The following is a 23,442-nucleotide window of genomic DNA, read 5'->3' as shown; positions in this document are numbered from 1 at the left end:
GCACTTCACATCCCAACCAGAGCGAGCACCCTACAGTCACTCTGCGGGAAGCTTTCTTTTAAAAATGATTTCCTCTAACTCTGAAATGTAAAAGAGTCTACAGAAATAGACCTGACAGCTTCTCAAATAAGACATGAAAAAAAGCTTGAGTAGGGACCTGGTTTGTTAAATTCACTTATCATCTCATGTACTAGTGAGAGTGGTGGATCTTCAAGTTTTCTTTAAAGGTTATACTCTACAGTCCTTTAATTTGTTAAAATTGGAAGTGCAGCTCCGAAGTCAAGAACAAGAAGAGCAGAACTAGGCCTGAACTAAACCATGAAGTGAGATACAAAAATGAATGTAGAACAGGCAAAGTAAAACAGTCGCAACAATAGTTACGTAACTGTGCATGGAGGGGACACTCAGTCAAAGAGAAGACATAACTGATTTAATTTTTGTTACGTCTTTTTGAAACCTATATAGGAACTTGATACCCAGTCAGGAAGTCTTCCATCAGCTCAAGTTTCCTTTAACTTCATTCTCTGCTGACAAGCTGTGTCTTTACAAGAACTGAGCATTGTCTGCAAAATTTGGCCCTGGAGTTGACTGAATGACAGCCTAAGAATCTCACACGCTGTGCTAGCGCTCTTCGTGGCTAAGCAGCAAAGGAACTTGCAGATATCCCAGCTTTCTAGGTGGAGTGCTGTTGGTTTCACTGACAAATACACTATGTTGGAGCCTGCAGTATACCTTAGTAAGTCAGTTCATGCTATACACACACAACCTATATAGCTGGTGGCAAGGATGCTGTGCTATACAGCCCATTTGGCTGCCAGAAATAAGATTATCATTCAAGGACATTTCCACAGAAATGAAGCATCTGTCAAGAAGGACTCGAGCACACAGAGTGCAAAACCTGTGAATAAGTCAGCTAGACAAAGAGCTTTAATATCCTGGCTTTGTACTCTATCTTAGAAAATTCAGATGGGATCATGTATTTGACTCTGAAAAACTACAGTATTTACATATCCATTATTATCTATTGCATTTAATCTGTTTCCTTGTTAATTTTAGAAAAGCAGGAATACTTCTATAGACGGAGAGTTCTCACCTCTGAGAAATCATTGGTTTCAGTAACAGCACAAGAAAGTCACGGAGGATATGAAAAATTAAAGGCTATCATAGCAGCATATAGCCTTTTCAGCTTTAGGGTTTCCATTACTGCCCTTTTTCCACACTTTCTGCAATTTCTTCTCTGAAGCCTAACAGTCACCATTAAACTCATTTTCTAACCCCAATCTGAGCATTCTTTGAAGCTTTGTGGTTACACAAAACATTGTTGGTGAGTTAAAACAAATTTGGAATTAATCATTCATTTACATATAGGCCTAGAATAAGAAAAGTACGAAATCTTTTTGACTGATGAAATAAAGCTACAAGCCTATCTATTAGAAAGTTTCTTACATTCCTCCTCATAAATGCTACATTTCTGAGTTTTCCAGGAGTTTTCTCATGTTTTAAACAAGAAATTAAATGAATGTGATCCAAAAAATGCCACTTATCAAACCACGCTCTACAGACATAGCAGAATGGCCAGAGTCCTACAGCATCAGCTCCCCTGAGCAACAATTAAGACCAACGGATACACTCTATGAAACCAGATGAGAAAAACTGGCTTATATAGCACATCAGGCATGGGATTACTCACTGCAGAAACTTCCTTATATTGTACATTTATCAGAGACAGCACCAAAATAAGAGACTAGCTATGTGTATCTGACTTATCACTCAGAAGATCAGATCATCGGATGTACTACTCACCTTCACCCACTGGAAACTTGTTGCCAACTTAGGTAGCATATTCCACACATTTGAAACGCCACTTAATGAGACCGCGATGACAACACAGATGTAAGTTTTCTGCTGCCACTTATCCAGAATTTCAGCTCTGGCTGCAAAGAATGAAAAAGTTCGTTTGAAATTCAATGAAACTTTGCTACCATAATAAAAGAAAATTAAAGTCTAGCCTATAAACTATCCCAGTAGCCCAAAGAGAGTTTAAAGACTAGCAATTAAAACGAATGTATATGCCAAGGACAGAATTAATAAGTAGTTTTTTCCTTAACAGACTTTCAAGAATGTTCCCATAACTAAAATGCTGGAGGCCATATCAATATTCCTTCACATCTTTTTTGTTACTTCCTGAACAGAGTTCTATGGAAAAATCTGTTCTGGGAACATTATTCAATACAAGACATACTGTTGGGAAAAAAGTAGCAGCTGCAGATATCGTTAGCCAATAAGAAGTGCTTTGAACATTTCCAAGTTCTCTAAAGGCGCATTAGAAAATTAGTATTTTTACTATTATGATGGAGAAGGGAAAAGATTATTTTAGTAAGTAGACCTACCACTACAGTAGGGAAACTATATCTAGGATAAGACATTTGAAGGAAAAAAATGAGGCAAGAGGTGCCTCTACTTGTAAGTTCATTTATAGCTGTTTCATAAAATGGGGTAGTGAGTAGAGACATTCTGTATAAATGACACCAAAACAAAATGAAAAAAAAACTGAATTGCTCCTTATTAGAGGAAGAGAATCCTTTATCTTTCTTTGTATTTAAATCAAGCAATTAAGAATATTCTCCATCTGTATGTTGCCAAAATGTAACAAATATGTAGTTAATGTGATTGAAAGCAAAAGAAGTACTGTTATGTACTGATGTAAACACTATTTCTGATACTTCCTTGATACCTAGCTAGATCTTATACAGCTACTAAGTGAATGCTCCTAGGAAATCAGGCTAGATTACCTAGATCTTTCAAATTTACTAATTGAGAATTTATAAGAGAAACTACTGCAAAAAAGCATCTGTAATTTGGATTGACACTATTTAAAATAAGCTTATGTACATCCAAATCAGTAATTTCTTGCAATATTTTACTGTTAAAGCTGCCTCAGCTATACGAATCCTTCATTTTATGCTCACTTTACACTGCCATTAGAACAATCAAATTTTACTGGCAAAAAGTTGTTCAGCAACACACAGAAAAATTGAAAGTTGCTGGTAAAAGTGTTCAGGAGAAATAAATAGGCATTGCCTGAATCTCACAAGGAATATTTCATAAAGTCCCATTTCACACTAACTCCATCAAAGGAAGACACAAAACCATGTGGCTTCTACAGTGAATTCTAACTGCAAATAGACTGATTGACTCATTTTTTAAAAAAATGGTGATGTATGTTCAATAAACACATATTCCTAGAAAGTGAGTTTTGCTAAGATAAGCTCCATGAAGTACAGTACACTCTATGTAATGGCAGAGTAGCTAATATTCAAAGTAGTTGGTTTATTAAATATGCTGCATATACAAGATATTTATGCAATTTACTATGAAGTACATATGGCATTTTAAAATATGCTAATTTTCAAGCAAATTCTGTTTTTCTTTTCATAGAGGATCTTTTTGAATTAATTCACAACTCATTTGAATAAATAAGAACGATAGAAACTGAATAAACTTTCTCACTTTGATAATTAGCTTGCGATGTCAAAATCTTTACAAGTGAATTTGCAGCTCAAGTTCATTTTTGCACAAGATATTTGAAGTTGCTTAGATTCATATTTCTCAAAATATGCTCTTACATATCTCCATGATTAATTTTTTTCAAGATTTGCTTTTGATTTTGAGAGCTGTAAATATAGCTGGTCATAGATACCAGCCTTCAGCCTGACCTGCTACACTATTTAAGTTTTTTTCTGTACCTGAACCCAAGCACCAGCTAGTGAAGTGCCTACATACCTAATAATTAACTGTCAAATAAGGGCTCGATTTTCCAGTTATATAGCATTTAAACAGCCATCAGAGGTTACAAATCAATGTTTTTGATAGTACTGATCATAATTTTAAACATCAGACAAGGATAAAATCCTCCAGATACGAAAATTCATGAAAAACATTATTTAAGACTGCTGCATGAATCCATTGTTAATATAAATAGCATGGGGTATAGCTCAGTGGGTAAGTTTTGATAAATAGGTAACATATATTATCTACTTTATTGTACATTATATTGCTTATTATTTTCTGCTATAGTTGAATATATCTTGAACAGTAAAGTTATATTAACTGTATTTCAACTGTATTCAAAAGAAAAACAAGTGCTGTATTTACAGAAGACTGTTCCAAAGTCCAATTATAATTACAAGAAAACTCCAAAAAACATCCATTAAACAGTTCCAATGCACCAAATAGATTTGACACAGTGGCACTTTAAATCAAATCTCCTAACAAGATTTTTTCTTTCTTTCTTTCTTTCTTTCTCTCTCTCTCTCTTTTTTTTTTTTTTTTTTTTTTTTTTTTGCAAAATAAGCCATGTCTTTAGAGTCGATTTATACAAAGTGACAACTTGAACAATTTTTGAAATGTTGCTAGTTAGAGGGGAATAAGAAAACCCACCCAACCCCATTGTCCCTATGGTAATTATTTCACAATGCCTGATGTTAAATGGGCAGTCCTGTGGCCTAAGAAGCAGCTGAATCCTGCATTGTCCTTGCATGATAAAAAGATTTGCGAGTCTGAAAAGCAGAGGAACGGAATCTCACAGCTTCTTAGACTTTGCACTGAAAGGGCCATTGTAGCATCATCATAAATCCTGGGCTCCCCAGGCACTTGACAACTAAAGCAGTGGACAATAGAATTCTTGTGTTGAACAAAACACTCCTTGTCTGCCAAAGGGCTTATCTGCTTCATTTACAAATGTCTTTCATTGTACCAAAATAATTCCCTATTAGAAAAACTATTAGGAACAGAACTAAATAAATATTCACAGCTTTGCGGGCTGTTTGGCAAAAGGAATAAACTAATACAATCAAGGAGCATGCAAAATATGAGATTTAAATCAAGGAAACACAACACAACCCCAAACCTCTCTTCATTTTCTCTTCGCCCTACTGCAGCAAATTACACCGAAAACACATTTCTCTACATAAAAGAGACCTAGGGGATAGAACATTAACTAAAAGAGAAGAAAAATATTAGAAGCCTGGAAAGACTTCAGATTAGAGCAAAATTGTGTCCAGTGTGCTTTCAAAGTTAAAATATTTCCAGATTAGCAATTATAGAAATAATAAATTTACAGACATATCAGAAAGTTTTATGAAATGGTGATAAAATATATATAATCATAAAAAGAATTAAAAACGAAATTTATAACTAAATATATTAAACTCCTTACTAAAATATATTAAACTCCTTACTAGTAAAAGATGCAAAGGTATAAAGGAAATGAAATGAAAGGACAGAGTGGTGCCCAGCTTACTGCATCTTTTTTTCAAGAAGCCTAATGAAAATTCTAGCACCTACGACAGAGAGAAATGAGAGAGAGAATAAAAATATTCAAAAATATTTATTTACAACTTAAAAAAGCATTTCTACCACATTCAGAAATCTATAGCATCAGGTTACCACTTAAATAGTTATTTGATTACAAATTACTATAAAGATGCTTTTGGGAATAGAATTTCCAACATACACAATCAGGAAGGGGAAAAATACTACCAGTCTAAAGTATTGCTCAAGCATAATCAATACTGACCATATGCAAAGTATCAACATAATCAAAATGGTTAAATTAAAACCTAAAGAAATTGAATCTTCTTGAGTGAATTACATTATTGATTATACATTATTTACTCAAATACAGTATGAAAACCATGTTTTTACATAGTTCAGGCAAATGGGCTGAGTGGCTGAACAATTTTCTTTCTGTCTCTAATTATTACAAGCCTACAAAATCATATAAATATTTCTAATCTGCATATTAAATATGTATTCAAGGAGGTGGGAAATAAAACATTCAGATTGTACAAAAAGAACAACACTGATGTTAAAAATACAAGAAAGAGTTTAACAGCATTTAAAATAAAAATAACAAGACTATATAAGCTCACAGTCACAAAAATACCAAACACAAGATTTAGGAATATGTGAGCTTTCCATGGTTCTACCATGAATTTCCTGTGTGACCTTGCCACACACCACTTAGCCTTGGAGCCATGTCTGAAAGTGAACAAAGGCATGCTATAAAACATTTCACCTATGAAAAACGCAGTAATCAGTATAAAAATCTGAGGAAAGAGGCCTGGATTCAGGCCTCCCACACGCCAGCTGAGGATCTCTTCTGTTTGGTTGCAGACCTTTATCATTTTTTTTGTCTCTCTCTCCTCAGCGAATAATTAACTATTCTGAAGATATAGGCAAAAGTTCTGATTTAATAAAGAATTTAAACCTGAGCTCTCATACGCCATTTTTTGGTGTTTGCTATTCTGTTTGCTATCTGTCTCCAAAACTCCCCTCCCTCTTGAAGCTGTATCATCTGTATAATTTGCATAAATTTATCCTGATCATGTGGCAATTTGCAATTCAAGCATATATTTTATTTTACTTTTTAAACAAAACTGTTTCCTCCCCCCTCTCTTAGTTTTAGCCTAGTTCCTGCCACGTGATCCAAAGCCACACCACATTTTAACAAAGTTAGCAGTCTCTGTTCAGGAAGAACAAAATGGTTTGCTTCAAAGTTTCAGTCTCTTCATGTAAAACTCCACAGCATTTAATGCTGCTAGGGTATACATCTGTTGGATCATCTTGGTTAGGAGAGTAGTCTCCTTGGCTACATATAAATGGCTCCCGCAAGCAATTATCTTAGCACCTAAATAAGCTGATGCTCTGAATCACCTTCCAGGCTACCTGTGTTTTTCCATTTATTACAGGCATCTAAGTTAGCTAACGTGAATTCCCAAATGCAGCAACCAATATAAAATCATAGAATAGTTCAAGTGGGAAGAGGCGTGCAGAAGTCATCTGGTTCCACCAGGCCACTGAAAGCATGGCCAGCTTCAAAGTTACACTGGGTAACACTTTATCAATATTAATAGCTTCAAGTTGCAGCATGACAAGTCAACAAATATGAAACAAATATTGGTGTCAACATGAGAGCCCAACAGGCTCACGGTCTTATGCTGAGAGATGGAAGCATGAAAAGAAACATAAAGCAAAGGGTAAACATTGCAGCAGAAAGCATAAAAACCAAGGTTGTATAATTTGTCTTATGAATACGGACGCACACAATTACAGGGTCTACTGGCAGGGCAGGACAGCGCCAAGGACTTTGACATGGCTCATGTCTGAGGTCTGGGACCTCCGTCCGCCGCGCTCGGTGTGTCCCTGAGCCCCAGAGCCGCGGAGCTGGGGCAGGCACAGCCAGGTAGCCGCTGTCCTGGAGGAGCACGTGGTTCCCCGGGTACGGCCTCCCCCCGCCATCAGCCAGGCGCCTCCTATGGTTTGTATTACCTGCTGCTTCTGAGGTGGGGGAACGTAAAATACCTGTATTTTACAGACACAGAGCTGAGTCTCAGAGAGGCTAAGCATTCTGCCCATGATTGCACAGGAAGCCTGGAAAATGAGTCTTGAAAGTAGATTCGATATACTCATTAGCCAAACAGTTGGACCAGAAGCGAAGAAGAACCTTGCCACCAAGCAGGGATACCCCATGGAAAGGCAGCACATGAGAGAAAAGGACAAAAACTACGGAAGAGCAGGTTCCGTACAAACAAGGTTTTACTCAGAGCAGGTAAGTAGCCTGTTTCTGTTGTCAGACTGTGCCCTTTCTTACGACCTTTCTGATTTTATATTATACTCTCTCCCAAAATGTTTTCCCCTGCGAGTGACATCCCTTACAGGATGAGCCTTGGTGCGCACTGCTGACACGGGAGACGTCCAGCACGTTGCAACGCCGGGAACAGGGCAGCTTTTGGCCTGGCTGCTTCCACACATCGCGCACTGACAACCGGTTAATCAGACTAAGTTGTTGGACAGCAATGCCATAAACAACGATTGCAATTAACATACTGAAATGTCTGTGTACTGCAGCAGCATAAATACATACTTCCATGAGAGACAAAAATATGTGTTCTTGGTGTTGAGAGTACTAACAGAGTGCAGACTAAATCCCAGATCTTATTTGTTCGAGGCCAAAATAAATAGCATAAGATAACAGTTTCATGTAGGCTCACAAGTGCCAAATTACTCCCATCAGAAAACTTCACCTATCACACGTGCACAAGGCCCTGTGCTCACCCCATACAATATGACTTCATCAGTTCATCGCTTGCTTTTGGGTCACAAGTGCCTGCAGGCAAATGACAACCCCTTGAGGATAAAGTCTGTATTAATTAGCTTCATGCTGTTTCAGTCCCATCCTATCCAGGTACTAAGAATACAAGTGGATATGGAGGCCTGAAGGCAGGTATGTTCTGTCATTTTAAATATCATAAAAATCAAGCCCTCCATTTCCATAAATCCAACTTCTCTGAATTTCTTCTAAAATTAAATTTGGTAGAAGAGGATCCACAGTAAGCACATGGGTTTTTTTATACATATATGCCCATATAGCTATACATACATAAATAAATATTAATACAAGTATTTTGTATATCTTTTTCACACACAGAAAATATTTCAGTGCACCACACTATAATTGGAATTCCCTGCATTTGGAGAAAGTCTCCATTTGTGCCCTAAGAGCTAGCTTTTTTATACTTCCTGTCCACTAGATTAACTTAAACACATGTTCTTAAACCACCAGTAGTAAAGCACTCATATATATTATACCTACAAAACACTCAAAACCAATTACTATCATTGCAAAAAGCATACAGAATTGCTCTAAACCCTGCTAAATCATGCTGGACCTCAACTTCCACCAAGAACAGACGCCCGAGACTACCAGAGCAGGTTCTTGTCACCACTGACATATTTTTCTGGCAAATTTTCACTGCAGATATTTTTTTTGGCTTGTTTGTTTCCTTCCCTTGCCACTTTCTCATTCGTATTCTTCTGTGCTTTCCTTCCACTGTACACAAGTGGCCCGATCCCGCTTCTACTGCGATCAATAGCAAAGCTTCGACCGTCTTCACTACATTGGCTGCTTACTTCATCCTATCCTTCTCTGCTGCCAATTTAAGAAAACTGTTTTCTATTTCTTTCCTCTGGCTTTCTTCTGTTCCCTTTTATCAACCTCTTCTAGTGACCTGAAAAAAAATCCTAAAAAGTGAGAACCACTGAAGTATATGCTGAATGCCCCCATTAGCCAAGCTGTAGGGGACACTCAGCACAAAAAAAAAAATTCAACTAACCTTTCAAAAAATCTTTATATAAATGTTCCACAAAATCATCCTGCTGGTTGCAGGTCCACTAGAGACACCCAAGAAAGAATAATCCAGAGACATCAGAGATACTATAAAGGAGACTAGCGCAGAATTTGTCCAAGGGACTCGAGAGAGGTAGAGTTCTTTGGTTGTAAAGACATTTTTACCTATCTTCTCCCTTTTATTAATAAATAAAGAGTAGTTGTTTAAAGCCACCACAGAGATCTGATGTTTTTGAATTTCTGTGTGCTTCATTCGACTCACTGAATCTTTCTGTCATCCCAGAAAGATTCATGATTCATTCTGAAAAGCCTATTGCAAATCTGGCAATGACTTTTTCAAACATTTATAAAGTTTTTTAAAAAGTTCAATTTAGTCTTATTTCTGTACTAATCTCCTCCCCCCACCCCCTGCCCAAACTCCCACTAGTTATAGCTTGTCTAGATTTAGGAATGGTGGAATAAGGGAAAAAGCAGTACTAAACTCTTTTTAGGTCAACCTGAAGCCATTCAGTCTCTGTCTTCCCTGGTCTTTTCCTCATGGTCTTTTCCTTCCTTTTGTGTTTTCTCCAGGGATGTTACAGAGTTGACTTCTCAATAAAGAACAAAGCAATGTTAAATACAGTCCACAAACAGTCTTTTCTTATTGATATCAAACCGATTATGAACAGTTATTTTGTCTATATTTGATAACATGCCTACCTACGTATTCTTGAGAGTTAGATCACAGATGCAGATCTGTGTTTCAGCTGCATAGCATAATGAAGTGCTCATAACACTGAAGTTCACATCTAAAATTAACCAGAATATTCTACTACATTAATATTTAACATTTGTCTGCTATTCATTATCCTTCCAAATACCACCTAGACTTTAATTTTCTGTGGTATAATTATGATATAAGCTATGAGCAAGTGTGTTACGAGGTTTCTTCAAAACAATGATTGCAAAACAGAAATACGCATAACCAAATAATAACATCATGAGTGCTCCCCATATTCAGGAGAAACTGCATAATGAGGGAAGAATTCCTACTGATGCTGATGGGAATTTTGTCTGATGAAGAAAGTCCTGGTTACTATAACTGCAATTGCTTTAAATAATGATAAATGAACTCCAGAGTACTATACTACTAGCAGTTAACTAGTAAACTCATACTTATTCAACCAAGAGAAAAGATATATTTTTGAAACACTGAGGATAATACAAAGTAAGGAAAAAAAGCCCCCCTTTTTTTTTTAAAAAAAAAAAGTTTTCTAAAAGCTGAGACTGTATCTCTACTATTTCAGATGTTTCTGGAAAAGTGTCTATCCTCTCTAAGTTTCAGTTCCTTTCATTTTAGAGTGAGCAAGGGCATCCAGTGTTAACATATCCAGACAAAATGGAAGAGCACATATGGGAACAAGCTAATGGTTAATAAAAATCAAAGATAACTTCATAATAATAACAGAAGTCTCTTTGCCAACTGTCTGGTAATGTGGATCCCCAGCAAAAACATGAAAATGTCTATTTGTGAAAAGTATCTTAAAAAAGAAAAGTGGAACAACTTCCGTACAGAGGTAACTCTCTTCCTTTTCAACTGAACTAGAAGTTCAGAGACAGAAGAATATTCTTGGTCAAAACCGAGGTTTCCTGGGTGGCCTTGGGCAGATTTGCTGGGAGTGTCTGCACAGTACATTGCTGGCAGATGTGAACTTTTACCGCCCAAGCTCCAAGCTGAGCTGAAGCTGAATAAATGTGGTTAGCACAGCACTGAGCCCAGCCTCGCATGTCCTACTGAGCAGCAAGTCACATTAGCTGGTGCGCAGCCCTGCTAATTCAGCTGTGGCACTGCGATAAGCACAGCCAGGCCGTTCTGCCAACAGAAGACGTTGTAGACATGCCCTCTGTTCCTCAGCTTCATCACGAAACTGCAAATAATAATTAACGCCTGCATCTCAAAAGGATATTGTGAAGGTAAGTTAATTTAGTCTCACATGAAATGCTCAGATGCACTAAAACTAGCATTGTGTAGGTCCAGAATATTTAGGAAAATCATATAGCCACCATTAAAAAAAAAAACATATAGCAACTCTTTTCCCTATGGAATTGAGCCAAAATTAAGCCATATATATACTTTACATTCAATTTGATGAGCTCTTAGCTTAGATAATATAAACAAAGGTACTCACACCTGTGGTATTATCTTCAAGTTAATGAGATGTATGACCATATCACCAGTCTACTTATATCAACAAACTTATTATTTTCATTTCAGAAAGTATCAACTTAAGTGAGTTTTAATAAAGATAAATCACCTAATAGGCTTTACCTAAGAGTGTGGATGACTTTGCTTCAACAAGTTGCTGATTCTCCCGTCAGTATTCATAGCAATTGTGATTATAGTGCAGTCCTTTTTAACAAACAGCACTCTGTATGCTAAATTATAGCTGAACCCTTTCGAAAACTTATTTGAGAAGTTGTAAGTGACAATAATAAGCTTCCCTTCTCCCTTTTTAAGAAGAAATCTGATGATTCATTCCGTCAATCTCATGCAAATACTCAGTTTTTACATTAACATTTACTTATTACAGTAACTGCAGTGCTAAGAGAGAGGACGAAGAAAAAAACCACAGAAGCTCCACTAATGTTGGATTTTTGCTTTTGTATTTGTATGTTATTCGTGTGCTGTTTTATCCTTTTATTTTTGAGGGCACAGGAACCTCTCCAACCACATTTAAGAAAATAAACCCCAGCAATCCCCCACACCAAGACAGTGTAATTTTATGAGGGGCTACATAAATTATTTTCCAAAATACTTTGTGAAGAAATATCTCGAGGTATTCAGAAATACATAATGCTGTAGCTCAAAAGCTCAAGATTTCATGGCTTGAAACACTGCACATCTATGTATACGGTACAACAGACCAAACAAAAATGACCCAAAGTTGCTAACTTCAGAGCAAAATCCTATGCTGGGTGAAACAGATGCATCTGCCCAGCTTGCGGGCAAAACCCCCTTTCCTAACGCAACTTTAGGGTCCAGGAAAACAGGCTTGCACTGGAGCACAGCTTAACCAAGCCTGGGGTTCAGTCTTGGTATTCAGCAATCAGTGCTTTTACACAAGCTCGCATGGTGAACTCACGGCCTTCATAGTCCCTGCAAACACAAAAACCTGGAGAGCTCTTCTTCCTGCTATACAGAGATCAATAAATGCCTTAGGAATGGGAAATAAAATTGTATACTATCAAAAATATGAAACACAGACAGCTAGGAGGGAAGAAGAATGCTGAGTTATATGTTTTCCCTATAGATTTCTTTGTGCCCTGAATTTCCAATATTAAATCTACTTCACTCCTGCACAAAAATAACTCAATTAATTAAAAAGAATAACTGCAGTAAAGGTTACTTACAGGGAAGAAAAAATTTCCAAAGCATCCAAAAGACTCAGAATCATAAATTCTATTGAAAGTCACAGGGCTTAGGTCCTTATATGGTTAAATCACATTGATTTTTAAAAAAATTGTCATCTTAGGTGTTTAAAGATCTGCCCACGTAGCAGCAAATTCAAACCTCATAGTCAAATGTAATAAATCCACACGTGCAATGAAAACTAAATCCAACTGTTCAGTTATGTTTCAACAAATGTCATTTATTTTCATTTCCAAAATTGTTTGAAAAAAAGATTGTTAATGGAATTTTTGAATTGACCTGGCAAATCACTACCTAAAGATATTTCAGGGATCTGCTTGACTTAGGAGTAATCTTGAGGGACATCCTATTGCACTGGGATGGCAAACCTGCCATCTCTAGGAGTTGCCCACACCCTCATGGCAGGTCAGTGGCTACACAGGACACCACGCAGGCTAAAACCAGCTCTCCAGCAAATAGAGCAACTTGTGAAATAGGAAGACAAATTTAGTGGTCTTAATTAATTAGAAAAAAAAAACAGAAAGGGGGGAGACTTAAGAATGAAACCAGCAAGCTTTAGAGAGCCAGCAGGCTCCCATGTTCGCCATATGCCTTCATATGCCTGTTCTGGAGGAGTGTTACAGCTCCTGCTGTTCTATTCTTCACTTTTTAAAGAAAATGCTACAGGGCCACAAGGACTCACAAACATTTGTTGACATTTCTTCTGGGTCAGCCTTAGGAGTCCTGCAAGAATTTAAACATATGGCAGTATTTAGTTGCATAAGGGAATGGGCTGTTTCCGAGAGAAGCAGTATTTAGTTGCAAAATAGTTTAGCCACCATAAAGGCTTTTTGAGTTTTGGCAAAAATCCAACCTTTTCTCGTTATATTTTTCACATTATATTTTTAAAGCAACAGCATCTTATCAGATGAGCAGTTCACAATGCTTTCCCCAGCCCTCCATGCAAGAAGTCTCTTGCTGTGGGGCTCTGGACTGAACAGACTCGACAAATCTTAGTTGGCAAAGGTGAAAAAGAAGGGGCAGACTGACTACTAAAATGAAGGTTATTTCCCCAGCTTGTCCAAGAACACAGACCAGTCACTGTGTTTTGAATGAGAAGTAAAGACTCCTCGAACCCAGCTTAACAAGGCTGGGTAACAACACGTACGCATTTGCAAGACAGGAAATGGATTCACAAGGTTTTTTATTGTCATTCAGATGACATTGTTCTAAGTCAGTCGCTGGTAAATGCACAATGGCTCACTCGCTGGCATTCTTTATATCTTGCTGTTAAAAAATACATTGCATACAGAACTCTGAGCTGAGGCTTCGCCTCAAGCAGTGGGTAAAGGGCAGTACAATGTTAAACTTGCTCAGTAACACACAGGGAACACACCTGAAACAGCTGCAGCATCAGGTATATAACATAGCAACCCACCTCACAAGTAACGGTAAAAGCCCTGTGAAGACTGTTTGTCCTTCAGTGCTTACTTCCCTCCACATTACAGCATGGTAATGAAGAAGCTCCTGCTGCTCTTTTCACTTCCATGGTATTAAATAGGCCACAATCTTGACTACTCATTATATAGAACCACATTCAAAATGAGTAATTTAAGCAGCTGAGATGAGAGGTCTTACATGGAATATTCACATGCAAGAGTCAGTCTCTGTTAAAAAATATTTTTCTGAACTATATGACAAATCAGTTTTTAAAAGGAAGACTTGACTGAGAAATTATGCTGTTTCCTGAAGTGTTCTGTTAACTGGTATCTAATTTAACACATTAACTAATACGCACCAGAAACTGCCAAACATGAGCTACTGGTTGTTGCAATCAGCTGGAGGCCTTGCAAGGACCTTCCCTTCCCGGCGTGGGCTGGCACCAAGCGAGGGCCTTGGAGCGGCACGGGCCAGCGTTACCCCTGCGGGCTAGAGTTTCCTCTGCTCTGGTGAAACATCTGCCTCACCAGGTATCTCATTAAAAGCTAATATATTGATAGAGGAGACCAAGGATTTTGACAGGATTTTTGAATGAGTGAAAGCATGCTGCAGACTTTCGATTCAATGCTGCTGTTCAGTAAACCTCTCTGGGGTGCCAGGGAAGGCAAGATTACGCTAGTTAATACTGGAGGAAATAAAGAGATGCACAGACTAAGCCTCTCCAGGCTGGTTTGAGTAACGCTTTCAAGCATAGAAATGATCCCAGGATTATTTTAGTGAAAACAGTTGGAATAAATTCATATTTGAATAACTGAGATGGATAACAAAATTATCAGAAATCGCAAGGGAAAAGCAAGGTTATTTCCTTTAAATAAGTATATTGTACAAATAAATAAAACAGAGCTCAATCAGAAAGTTTAAAAGATAGATGTAAAATGCTCTTTGTACTAGCTTCCTTGGGAGTTTATTAGCTGCCAGCAGGCACTCTTCGGTGTACAACCACTGTTATTAGCTCGAAGACTGCAAGTTCTTCGCATGCGTTATTTTAACCCAATTAGAGAATGGAAAAGCATCAGACATTCTGAAATTTCAAATGAGTCAGAGGCCCAAATTTTGTCACTGCGAAATGGAGATCTACTATTTCTGTGATCAAACTCGAACTAATCACATACCTTCTGTGGCCAGACCTGGGCTGCGGACACCCCATGCATGAACACAGGAATAAGCGACACGCACAGAAAATCATGGCATCTGGGAGAAAGCTGCAGGCCCCTTGAGGTTTTAGTCAAAACTATAGTTCCATGATTAATCAGCAATAATTAGGACATCTGAATGATGTGGACAAAATTTCAAGGGCAAGTAACTTTTATCTAACTTTCACAATCTCAACAAAACTATCTTCCTAATTTGGTTAGAAGAACCACTAGTATCACAACTAGTGTCCTTGATGGAAATCAGCTGCAAATATTGTAGTCAAGCACACACTTGATGCCAATAAATCAAAGTTAGTAGTTGAAAACAAATAGTCTAACATAGCGTGCCCCACCTGGTAGCTGAATTCAAAGCTTAACGACATGGCAGCCAGACAGATAAAAAGATAAATCAACAGCCCAGGCAAAATAATTAAACAATGAATAAAAGGGACTGTATGACTCAGGGAATGGTCAGTAAGAAAATGGCATTACAGAACTGAAACCATCAGCTTGCAACAATAACTAACAGATTAAAAATAACTTTTATGTATTCCAAGAGTGGCAGGAAGATTTAACTGCAAACTTTCCATTGCCTTCAAAAGCAGGGCGGTAAACCAATTAAAGTTGGGAATTCCAATGAAATTTTTATACAGGCAGTTGGCATTAAATTCACATTGCTGCCTACATTATGATACAGAACAAGACCCACAGGTTCATTTTTGTCTTTGAGCAAGACAAAGAATGAAAATAAATTTTAAGCATCACAGCATGAGATAAAAGGGATGCAGGATTCTTGAGTCAACAAATCAATTCTTCAGGGGAAAGAATAATGGATTCTATTCTGGATTAAGACAGATAATAACAGTATGTAGAATGGAACAGCAAAGCTGTATGGGGTTAAAGGATCCAAAGGGAGTGGCAGATTCTTGTAGGATTCTGGTGGTGTTATGCTAAAGCTTATTTTGAATGTTTGGGCTCAGAGCAGCAGGCCGCACGAGGCATGGGTGGGCAGGCACGCTGCTGCGCCTGTGCAGGACGCAGCTTGTCTTCCACCACGGCACAGCTGTCTGCCCGATCGCTACGCTGCCGAATCAGCACTCCTGATCCTTAGTTGCTTGACTGCAAAAGTCTTCTTATGAAGAAGAGCAGTTATGCTTTGGACTTATTTGGATACAATCCTAGCTACCGTCTGCACTGAGGAGAACCTAAAGCCAATTATCTGAAGTCAGAGAACAGCTTGTTTACATTAAGTCTAGCTACTTACCACTATCTACTCATTCCTTTTACATGATAAGAAATAGAAGTTGTTCTGACACATCTATGAGCAATTATAAAAGATATGCAAATATTCTCATAGTACCTATAAATATTCATTACATATTAAATCTTTTTGACCAGGTTCACTAACTTTCATATTTTGTTTCTGCAAATGTTCTGTTGAGTTCAGCTTATCGTCAAGCATATTTGTGGAAACTGTGTATTTTAAGTAATTATCATGGCAGATATTGAATTTGTAACTGCTAATATTAATATCAAACATAACTTGAGGAATTGCACTTACCCATTTAGGGAACTGAAAGTAATCTCATTACTTGTACATTCCATCAACATGGGTTAAAACGCATCAAATGGCTTGCAAAAATTACCAGAATAAAATATGATCCTGCTAACAATGCACATTAATGACATTGTGCATGCAGTGTACTGAGAGGAGGAAAGATGAGGATATATTTGTTTGTTGTATATTTTGCTGAAATTAACTAGTTTTCAATGTACTGCAAACAGAAAAGTGAGATATCTCTCATTTAATGAATTCCTTGTTATAAATTTACCACCCTCCAAGAAAAAATACTTAAAAATCTTAACCATACACACAAAATGTTTCTAATTAAACACATTCATAATGCTTTATTAAAAGATACAATTTTAGGATAAACAACTGAAAATTAAGTTAAAGTTGTTTGATGTTTTCTGTAGATCCCAGCGCAGCTCCAGCTAAAATCAATGCAATTCAGTTGAATAAATGCTCTGGCAGAGCCTTAAAATATTTTCCAATACCTTGATGAAATCAAAATCTATTAATGAAATTATGTTTTCACTTTTAAAACACTATTTCTGAAACTCACTATATGCACAAACACATAGGTGAAACAAACTGAAAGATTAATTTAAGTTCATAATTAAGACTAGATCAAAATACCTTCAACTCCTACACTTTGTATTATCCTTTGGTCAATATTTATATTTCTCTGCCTGCTCAGTAAGGGAGAATACTTCAACTATTTGTAGTGACTCTTATCCAGGAAAGCTACTTTTTAGGCAGAGTTTACTCCTATTGCGTTTTTTTTTTTAACCCATTCAGTTAAACATGCTTCTACACTTCATCATTATTAACAAGACTATGATTGATCCAAAATCTCAAGAAGAGCTTTACCTCCTCATATCTTTCATGTATATGAAGAATTACGAAATACAAAGAGGCCTAAAACTAATACGAGATTGTTATCTCATCATACCATGGCTGCTACACACTGTGAGCCAAATGACACTATTGAGATATCTAGCTATGGAGAAATGCCATAATAAACTTACTTGAGCTGCAGAGCTCAAGGACATATGAGATTAGATGTTACACCCATTTGTTTAATTTTAAGTTATAATTATTAATTATGAAGAAAGAACAATACATTATCCATGTCTAGTTGAATGGCCAACACTTCTGGATGTTGTCAAATCTAAACAAACTGCAGCTCTATTTTCAGCAATAATTAGCTACAATTAGCAAACTTGACGGCTGTCTCAATCAAAAACATCACAAGAGAAGCTTAGTAACTCCCATCACTTGGGCTGAAAAACAGATTTGATGAAGAGAATTTTCCACCGATATTAAGCCTAATGAAATATATCAGCTCAAGCAACTATTATTTTTATTATCCAACAGTACAAATGATTTTGTTTCTTTGAAACAACAAATGTGATAAGAACTATTCAGAAGACATCTGCCTTCTTCCTAAAGCCTAGTCCCACTAAATTAGTAAGAAGTAGATAAGTCAAGCACAAGCACACCTCACTACCAGCATTTTTACAAAGATGAAGCCATCCTGTCCTGAAACATTACCAGTACTGCTCTGTAACCCTGGCTAGGATTTGATGACTATATTCTTATTAGGAGCATCTCTGCAATATTTCGCAAGCCCTCCATCCTACCTCATTACCATTTAGAAAAACCCCACACAAATTGTGTACAATTCAAGAGTAAATTTTCCCTGGTCCCAGGAAGGAAGACTTCCAGTTCAGTAAATTGGTAGCCTTTCTCACTATCTTGCATGAAATACTAGAACTAAATTCAGTAACGCCTTCAGTTCAGAGTGTCATCGAGTGATTTTTAGCTGGAGATACAAACCTTGTAAGTGCTGTATATTTAGCAGGATTAACCAGTTTCACCCAAAAGAAAGGAAAGATCCGGTTGATTGTGTCTGTGAGTGGAGCACAATCTCTTTCTATGTAGCTAAAGTTCCATTTCTGGGATTTCTTCAGTTCAGCCACTGTGCCAATGCCACCCTCCCTTAATCCAAAGTTAAGCTAGGGGCTGAGAATGTTGCATATTCTTTTAGTATATCATTTTTAAAATCTTAAATCTCTTTCTACAGTCTTCATTGCCCATTCTTTTCCTGTATTGGGCTAGCTCACCTTCTTATTCCTAAATACCAAATGCCAAGAACATGTTTTTCTTAGCCCACAGGATTTTATTATGTAGAAAAGGTGACAAAAACAATAAATTCAAAGCAGTCTGTAAAATACAGAGCAGTAGAAAAATATGGAATGTATATAATTCAGTCAGAACTCTCTCACATCTACTTGCAGAAGAAACAAAATCTGCATCCCATTTTCATTCAATCTAATTTTGAGGGAGAGAGGAGCAGAAGAAAATGAACAAGAATACATACTAAAGCACAATGCTACTGAAAAGAATATGTTTGGCAAACATATTTCTCAACCTGCAGACAAGGGGAAGATTCAGTATCAGCTGATTCTCCTTCCCTGTATTTCATTTTGATTTGTACAGTGCTAAATCCCCACAGTATCAACTCACAGATGCATTGCATATAAAGCAATAATGGTGAGGAGGAAATAAAATCACACAGGTTTCCATAGGAAGGAATACTCCTGATATTTGTACTTCGTATCACTTTCACATAGTTAAGAAGTGCTTGATTTTGCTAATTTAATATTGATATGTATAAATAACAATAACTTCTTCCACAGCTTCTAAATTTTAGTTAGTTATTGGCCATATTCTGTTCCACTCAGGTTATACTACATTCGCCAGCTTTGAGTTACACAAGGCTTTTATGTAACATGTAAGGAAACTCTTCAGAGACATTTTAAATTACTTACTTAGATAAGAAATTGTTCGTGGTATGACAGTAGCACCTATTGCCCTACAGGCTCTGGTTTTCTAAAGCCCTGAGCAAACATATTACAAGAGATGGGCACATCCATCTGGGGAGGTATGAAGATATGAACGACCTGACAAAGGCCATACAGCAAGTCATTAAAAGGATCCACAATAGTAGAAGAACCCACATTTTTTACAAAAAGATTCCACCAGATTAGAAAATGTGATATGAACCCATACATTCTATCTATGAATCTTTTTTTGTAATAGGCTTTAGAATCCCTCTTTTCACTGACAGCTTTTTCTGATGGAAAGGTCAATGTTTCTTTAAAAATGTGATGCTAGAAATAACTAAAAAGAATTAGCAGAAACTTTAGAGAGGTCTCAATCAGTATAGTGGCTCACTTTCTGTGGCACTCTGCAAATGTGGGTCCAGCCTACATCATCAGTCAGAGATGTACAGTTTCAGCCTCTCCTCTCCTGCAAGGGCATAAGACAAAAACTCGGGATCAGAAGCACTTCTGCTAGCAAAGAAAATTTATTTTGCTGCTAGATGAGTTTTATTCAAGAACTGATAGAGTATTCCTTTGTCAACACATGGTGCGCTTGAAAATAAGGATTGTTATCAATGTAGATGTCTTGGCATAACTATATTAGAACATAACTTTTTCTACGACAGAACAGACAACAACATATCTTCTTCACGAGGAATTATTTTTTTGCATTAATAAGTTACTGAACTATAAAAAACTTTAATTGTTTTGGTGTAGTTAAAGGAGAGAGCTAATTTCTTTAGAAGGCAAGATCTTTTACTTTTGAAGTGAATTTTGTTTTCTGCTATTGACCCAAGCTAAGACTAATTACAAATACTAACAGGAATACAAGTAATTTCAGATGCCATTCGTATAAACTGAATTTCTATATTCTGCAGCTCCTGAGTGTGAGCTGGTGGATTTTTTCCTGTTCTCAGCATGCTAAGCAGGAGCAGCTGGTGCTGATGTTATACCAAACAGAAAACTCTCCTACTAAGTATACACGCAGTTCCACGCTCTCCAGAACCACTGTGGTCTGAGGAAATCCATAATAGCACGGATAGTACTGCATTTTGCAGCCCAGAGACTGAGAAAGACGACGGAGAAAGCCTCATGGTAAAGCTTAGCACTATGTGTGATCCTCCTTGTAGGAGTAGTACCCACCATGGCATGAACACCACTGATGGAGCTCAAGGCAGACTGGGGTACACGGGAAAGGGTTACCAGGCCTCTTCATCCATGAGCTGCTACAACATCATGCTCCCTTGTGTAAGGCAGCACCAATCTCTTCAGAGCTGAGTCCTCAGAAAGTCCAACTCTGAGCAGCATCCTCAGTCAAACTTCCATCCTTGGAAGTTTTCAAGACTAGACAGAATAAAGCCCTACCCAACCCGATCTGATCTTGCACCTTGCCCTGTTTCAGTTCGAGCAGGAGGTTGAACTATATGACTTCCTGAGCTCCCTTCCAACATGAATTATTCTGTGATTTTTTTATCTATACAACACACTTACATTAATGTTGTAACGAATCATTATTTTCATTAGGATTGACTTAAGAAAAATGTAATTAAAATTGTATTATTTGCACTTAAAGTTCACATATATAAAGCACATATATGTCTATATATGGTTTGGAATCACATTCCAACTCCAGAATTTAGACAATATTGTCCTTCCCAAAAGACATCAAAAGAGAAGCTTGTTGCTTTATGATTTTTGCCTGTTTCATCATTCAGGAAACAACATCTTCAAGGGAGCAAATGCCCTTTCCTGCATGAAGAATTGCAACTATTTGATCTATCAGTGAAATAGATGCTTGGTAACATTTTTCAGAAAGTAGCTGAAGATAATAATAATGGTTGAAGAATAAGAAAAATCTATTGAAATTCTATATAATACTATATGGAGGACATACTTAAAAAAGATGAATAGACTGTATGGATTTAATGTTCTTTGTTTTGAAAACCGTTAACAGTTCTTTGGGAGACTATTATAGCCAGATTTATCTGAATTTGTTTCGTTCTATGGTACCCTTATCACCTCCCTGAGGAGCAATTTATTGCAGATGTAAAATATTTACATTTCCTCCATTTTAAATCTGAGGAAAAAAATCACAAGAACAGAACAAGTAATACTTAAATTCTTGAACAAAGAACTGGAAAAGAAAAAACAAATGAAGTGCAGGGAATACTTTGTGATCTAATGTACTGTAGAGAATTTTTACTCATTTTTTCTTTTGAATGTTAAGGACAAGACTATTGATTTCCATAGATATTAGTTAATCAAATATATGCCCATTGTTTTTTTTTTCCTCAGGTTCTGTAAAAATATAACATATACTTCACTATTTAATTTGAAAGAGCATGAGATTCATGGAGATTCATTTCATATAGGAAAAAAACCCTGAAAATAGAGATTGTCTTTTCTGAGCTGAAAGCTGTCAAATCAATCTGAAAAAGATAATTGTAACATATTTAACTTAAATTCCACTATTTTCTTATTATCAGAGTCTTTTAAGAACAGCATCAGTATGTTCTGGCTAGAAGAGCTGCATGCCTTTAGTGTTTCTTCACAACTGACTTTAGAAGCAACAATTCCCAACTGGATGTTATTGGAAGGTAAGTTATATGACTGCAGTTCGGAAGAAATGGACTGATTTAGTGCGTTCAGTCTCGGTTTAGGTAATTAACGCTTGTTACAGCTGAATGAGTTGGAAGAACTTTAGCAGCTTTATCTTGATCATTCAACTGGAGAAACTCCTCTGACAACTATTTAGGCTCAGTGCCACGTAAATATTCTGGCATAAGTAACTCAGATGCTCTTCACTTAGCTTTCTTGCAGCAATCTGTGTCCTCTAATACTGTCTGCTTCTGATAATGTTAAGGTGCACATGATCTACCTGTTTTAGTGCTTTGCAGATCATTTAATCCTCCCAAAGCTTTGAAGTACCTAATTATTCTTGAAGTAACTGGAATCACGGGGGGGGGGGGGGGGGGGGGGAAGAAGGGGGATCCCTCATTATCTGTAATAAGCATGCTGCAAATTTGAACTGCATTTGGGAATCCACTGCATGTGGCACTCTGCAAACACTTATATCTGTCCTATTAAAGTTCAACAGTAAAAATCCCACTGATTTCAAGGAGATCGATGATATTAGTATACTTAAAAACAGGAAATGAGAGAGACAATTTAAGAGAAAGGTCCAGGCACTGAAAAGATGAAAGGTCAAGCAATATTTGGGTGACAAGTTCAGAGTAAGAATCCATTTTCTCCCTGTCTTCTTTAATACAAGAGGAGTTACAAGATATTTTATTTGCAAGATTGCATATGGAGCAAAAGAAGGTCCATGCTCATCTCAGCTCTAGCACTGCTTACTCTATCTTTTATTTCATCGCTTAAGAAAATTATTTTATCACAAAACAGAAATTGTAGCTACATCTCTATGATCTTTCTTCTTTCCTCAATTTAAGCATATTAATCCAGCCTCACAATTACTGTCCTCTTCCTCATAAATAAGGAATCTTTCCTAAAGATTCTTTTAATACTCAGCTTCTTCCAGGAAAACATAAAGTTGTTTATTACTCCCTACCACAATGCTATTCCCTCCCTAAAATTCACTGATGGCACTTTAAGAGAAACCAAGAAATGGATGTTGGTAGAGCCACTGCATTAGTCACGCCTGGAGTCAAGGTTCCCTTCCTCCCCACACAGAGGCTTAGAAATCATAGCTTCACAGATAAATTATTTGGAAATTTCTCGAAAGAGCACTGATGCATGTCCTGCATCCAATGACATAAAGT

At 37.0% G+C, this 23,442-nt stretch overlaps 1 protein-coding gene across 7 annotated transcripts in view; it reads right to left on the bottom strand.

The window, feature by feature from the left end:
• The window catches only part of CDH11 (cadherin 11), a 317,396-nt gene that overhangs the window by 39,283 nt on the left and 254,671 nt on the right, over window positions 1–23,442 (bottom strand). For 6 of the 7 annotated variants that reach the window (XM_062586727.1, XM_062586729.1, XM_062586728.1 and 3 more), the window contains one exon: window positions 1,804–1,934. The exons of the other annotated variant lie outside the window; for it this stretch is intronic. The gene's annotated coding sequence lies outside the window, so the exon portion shown is untranslated. The remainder of the gene's footprint in view (window positions 1–1,803; window positions 1,935–23,442) is intronic. 7 annotated transcript variants of the gene reach the window in all.

This window comes from Rhea pennata, chromosome 13 (genome assembly GCF_028389875.1).
Source record: "Rhea pennata isolate bPtePen1 chromosome 13, bPtePen1.pri, whole genome shotgun sequence".
In the NCBI taxonomy this organism is placed as follows: Eukaryota; Metazoa; Chordata; class Aves; order Rheiformes; family Rheidae; genus Rhea; species Rhea pennata.
This window is presented reverse-complemented; position numbering and strand designations above follow the sequence as displayed.